The sequence below is a fragment of the Onychostoma macrolepis genome, chromosome 07 (genome assembly GCF_012432095.1).
Source record: "Onychostoma macrolepis isolate SWU-2019 chromosome 07, ASM1243209v1, whole genome shotgun sequence".
NCBI classification, from domain to species: Eukaryota; Metazoa; Chordata; class Actinopteri; order Cypriniformes; family Cyprinidae; genus Onychostoma; species Onychostoma macrolepis.
The window spans coordinates 41,765,844-41,771,519 of NC_081161.1; positions in this window are offsets into that span (position 1 = coordinate 41,765,844).

Consider the following 5,676-nt stretch of genomic DNA (forward strand, 5'->3'; position numbering starts at 1 on the left):
AGAATCAGCAGAAGGAAATGGGATTGCCGAATTGTGATCAAATCTGACACTAAACCAATTGCTGTGCTCTGAATCGATGCCGGAGGACTAATCTTTGGGAAATCTCGTGTTTTGTTTTGCATTAGAGCTCAGGTGCTCTGGTGGCTCATTGAAATGCACCTTTAATTGATTATGATTTGCCACTAGTGCAGTAATTGAAATGCCAAGCGCTGATGGCATCAGCATACGGGAACACTCAGGTAATCAGGTGAATTTAGGAGCTTTTCCTTTGAAATGCACGAATGAGCCGCACTCTGTCTGTTAGAAAGAACTGTGTAGCTTTCAGTTAGAAGAGAACATGTTTCCTACAACCTTCTGCTTTCACACCTGAGCTGCCACTGTTTCCTTTAAGAGTCATTTCAATGTCGCCGTTACTACAGGCCTGTAATTCAGCTCATTCAGTCTTCAGCTTTTACAATCAATAGCACAGGCCTTGATGTGCTGCTTCTGAATGAATTAAACAAAGGATTAACTTTCCATTAAAATTTTATGAATGCAGGTTGAAACTTTTTGGTGTGCAGGTTGATTACTTTTCAAAGCACTTGCATGGCAGGGGATAAAACACTGAAAGAGGGACCCAAGCCACATTGAGAAACCAGAATACAATATACAGTAATTACTAATGAGATCATTAGTTTAGATATTTGTACATATTTCATAAAAACGTATACGTAGGATTTGTAACTACAATTATCAATGCTATTTTAGAGTCATTGATATACTATTATAGTTTGAATACATTGGATGTATTTTTCATTTTCATTTAGTTAAAGTTTTAGTCTTTTTTATCATTTTATTCATTTTTTTAATGTCTGTATACACCGTAAAAAGTGCTAAGTTGACTTAACTTAAAATAATTTAGGAAACCCATTGCTTTAAAATTTTTAGGTAAATGATAATTAAAAATATAAGTTAAGTGAATTGTCAAGTTCACTTAACTTTTTATTATTATTATTATTTACTTAATAATATTAAGGCAACAGGTTTCCTCAATTTTTTTAAGTTAAGTCAACTTAGCACTTTTTACAGTGTAGTTTTTTATCAATTAATTTGATCAAATCGATCAATTTTTAAGCAATTAATTAATTTAATTTCAGATAATTTTTTTTTATGGTTTCAATTTTAGTATTAGTTTGGTTAACTATAATAACCTTGGAAATTATTGGCACTGTAAAATTTAAATATAGTTATACAAGCTTATTTTTAATATAAATATTTCAAAATTATTTTTACATTCCTAAAGCTATGCATATGTAAACAGACGTTTTAGATGCTGTCCATATTGTACAGTTCAGCAAAAATGCATATGTAAACATTACTGTACACACTTATGAATACTAATAAGCTTCGGGCAGGTTCTTTTTCCTTCATTTTTCTTCAGCGATTTCAGAAGAACCTTCAAGAGTTTAAATCCATAAAGCAACCAGGTCTGAAATTTTATTTGAATTTTGATTTGATTGTATTTGAACCAAAAAGGGATAAGACAAAAGATACAAAAATCTCTTTCTCAATGGAAAAAAAAGACAGGTTTAAATCTTATTCTCTATGGAGAAAATGAAAGGGATTTTACCTCCAGAATCTGACTGTATAACATTTTATTAAACACCTGGAAACCTTTAATGAATGAATGAATGAGGCATTTTTTATATAGCGCTTTATTGTGTATTGCAATACATCCAAAGCACTTCACAATCATGTGTGTGTGTGTGTGTGGGGGGGGGGTCTCTCCTCAAACCACCACCAGTTTAAGGTCACATACTGTATAATCTCACTGTTTTATTCTAAGTGGGAAAGGAAAGAGCAGGAAAAAGGATAACGGATGCAATTAATCTTTCTTAATGATATGCAAAGAGATAACGAGGTCAAGTTATCGATTCACGCACACACGCACTTCACTTCAAAACGATCCTTGTGTTAAAGTCAAGATGAAAAGCAGATCACAATACATTTTTACAAGTAACCTTGTGTATTTTTAAACAAATTCAATGAAATAAAGGATTTTTAACGAGACTTGATTCGATCCATCTGGAATTACTGTGTAATGAGATCATTTATTTGTTTTATGCTAACATTTTATTCCTTATTTTTTCCGTCATACCAAAAAAGTTTGTCAAAATTTGATTTCACCTTGATCTGGCCTTTTAATATGCATTATCGTTGTATATTGGTGTTTTAATATCAAAAGAAGATGTGACATCCTTGGCTGTTTTCATAAGTTAAAATACTATAAAAGAGCAATTTAAGGATAAAAACTTCAGAGTCGACTGTTAAAAATTTCTTCGAAAATGTTCGCTTAGTAATGTTGCTTATTATTTCCCAAGAGAACATATTTTAAGAGATTAAGAGACTTGATTGGATATTAATAACTTGTGTGTCCTTGTGTTTTGGATACATTGCACTCTTCAGAAACAAAGTGCAGAGCTGCACGTACGGAATCACAAGTTTCAGTTAAAATTAAGGCTTTACTGAAGGAAAAAAACAATAAAAGCACATATTCTGATCTGGAATGGGAACTAAGCCTCAGGGGCAAGAATATCACATCCAAACCGTGAGATCACCCGGGAAAGCAGAGTAAATAAGCAGCAAAAAGGAGCTTTGCAACATGTTTACTTTCTAGGCCTGTAGTCAATCTGATACGGCCCTGAGTCACTGCGCTGATTAAAGCAGAACAGTGAAGCGCAGAGAAAAACACCTCTGAGTTCAGCACACTTATCTACTCATTAGCCCTGATGAGGAATTTCACAACTTATATGGGATGAATCAGTTAGTGCCAGGCACACCAGGAGTCACTTATGAAAGGACTTTCATTTGAATATAAAGAACATTCACCTTCTCTTCCAGCCTGTCACAGATAATAAAGCAATTTTTGTCAGAATGTAACGTTTCAAACCATCATGGCTGCTTCTGTCACTGGTCATGGCCTTAACAAATAAATAGTTAAAAAAATAAATGAATTCATATGAACTTTTACTGTATGCTTAAGAAATCCTGCCAAACAAGTAAAACATGGCCCCTCTTTTTCTTCTTCACTAGGTTTACTGCTTACTTTACTTGGACTATGAGTATATATATCGCCACCTGCTGTGCTGGAGTGTGATGAGAATTGCATGTAATTATGCATAAATGATTTCTAGATGTTTAGGACTAATGTTACTAATACATTTCATAATCACTTTTAGCCTTTCAGCTGTATATGGTCTAATATAATTAGATTGTATTTACTGTATTTACTGATGAAAATGCATTAAAACAGAAATATTGAGAAATATTATTACAATTTAAAATAACTGTTTTCTATGTGAACATATTTTGAAATGTAATTTATTTCTGTGATGCAAAGCTGAATTTTCAGCATCATTACTCCTCAGCGTCACATGATGCTTCAGAAATCATTCTAATATGCTGATTTACTGCTCAAGAAACATTTCTTAGTATTATTAGTGTTGAAAACAGTTGTGCTACTTCATATTTTTGTGGAAAATATTTTTCTGGAAAGTATTTGATTATTTGGTCATCACTGGAATAAATTACATTTTAAAATATAGTAAAACAGAAAAATTGTTTTTTTTTAATCAATAATATTTCACAATATTATTATATACTGCATATATATAGAGGCAGAGAGAGAGATAGGTGAGGGGGGAAATGAGAAATGAGGGGAAAAGGCTGTATTGATTTATTTTGTAATTTCTTGTTTGTTTTTTAATTGTTTTTTTTTTTACTTACATGTATAATATGGACATGTATATGTGTTTCCCCTAGATTTTATTTATCTGTATGTTTGTATAATATATTTATTGCCTGGCAACATTGTGATGTTACACAGTCATGCCAATAAAGCTAATTTGAATTGAATTGAATTGAATTGAATTGAATTGAATTGAATTGAGAGCGAGAGAGAGAGAGAGAGAGAATTGCAATAAAATGAACAGTTTGGCTAATTCCGCTTGTATTATGATGTATAATACTAAAGGTTTATGAAGGTACTTTATTTTTATTGTCTGCATTTGCAGGCCAAATGTAAGTGAAATTTCCTTGCAACTGTGTGTCATAGAATCAGTTTTATTGCACTAGATGTGGTGGGTTTTGCATTTGTTTTCAAACTGTCATGATCCTGCTCATTAGGCCTACAAACATAAAAGCAATAAACACACTAAGGCTTTACTTTGCAAGAGGCAAAAGCGCTGTGCATTTTCTGAACGGTCTAAGTCCTGTTACTCTACTATTACTGTGGGAGGGGGATTTTGTCAGAATAATACCAATTAGAGCAGCGAGGTTATAAAGCGCTGCTCTCGCTCCCTCTCAGCTGGGTGCAGATAAAGGTCAACCTATTCAGTGTCTGCTACTCATAAACTAAGTATTCATGGCCTGTTGCCGAAACGCTACATTTATACATGCTTGAGCAGTGACACAGTTAATACAGCAGGCTTTGACGGGCATATATGATTGCTGCTCGAGAGCATCTGTCATTAAGGGGATATGAAGAGCAGATTGAAGATGAGGCGTATGTTCTTTATTAATGGCATGAGGCAGATGATGTCATTGCTGAAGATGAGCCCTTGAAATTTCTATTAATAATTCAAATGCTCTCATATATGACTTAAAGCCAATTAATCTGCATTGCCTTTGGCTTGATGTAGGACAGAACGGAGCTGAAGGCTCCCCTTCAGGAAAATGAGGTTATTTTCTGATGTACTTTCATGTGCATATCCAACAATATTGAATATTCATGAAGAACAGTATGTGTTAAAATAGTGTTATAAAAAAGTGATAAAAGATATTTGTTTTGATTATAAATAATGAATACACATAAAGGCACTGGAAATATTGGGGTTATAGAGGTATGGAAAAAATAGCACTACTTTTAGCAAGAGTAACGATTAAGGATCTACTGAAAATAACCCCTTCAGTAAACAGTGTAACATTTTTGCCCATTTCTATATTTAAAGAAATAGTTAATCTGAAATTTGAGTCACCATCCAAGGAGGCCATCCAAGATTCTTCATCAGACTTGGAGAAATGTAGCATTTCATCACTTGCTCAGTATCAGTGAATGGGTGCCGTCAGAATGAGAGTCCAAACAGCCGATAAAAACATCACAATAATCCACACCACTCCTGTCCATCAGTTAACATCTTGTGAAGAGAAACGCTGCTGTTTTTTTACGTCAACCTGTTGCTTTCAGGCTAAATTATAAGTCATCTATGCATAATTTATTCAGTGAAAAAATTGTCTCGTCTGAATCAGGAGAGAAATATACACAGATCAAGTTCTGTTTACAAGTACAAAACAACCCAAAAAATGGTTGTATTTTGATGTGAGAATTGAGACAAGAACAGGGAATGGACTTTTTCACTGGAGGAAGTGTTATTATGGATTATGGACTCGCAGTGATGGTTTAAAGTTAAAACGTCTTAATGATGAATTTGTTTATTTTAAACACACAGCTTTTCTCTTCACAAGATGTTAACTGATGGACTGGAGCGGTGTGGATTACTTGTGGATTATTGTGATGTTTTTATCAGCTGTTTGGACTCTCATTCTGACGGCACCCATTCACTGCAGAGCACCCATTGCTGAGCAAGTGATGTAACGCCACAGATGTCGCATTCACTACTGTATTTGTCTTTGAAATAA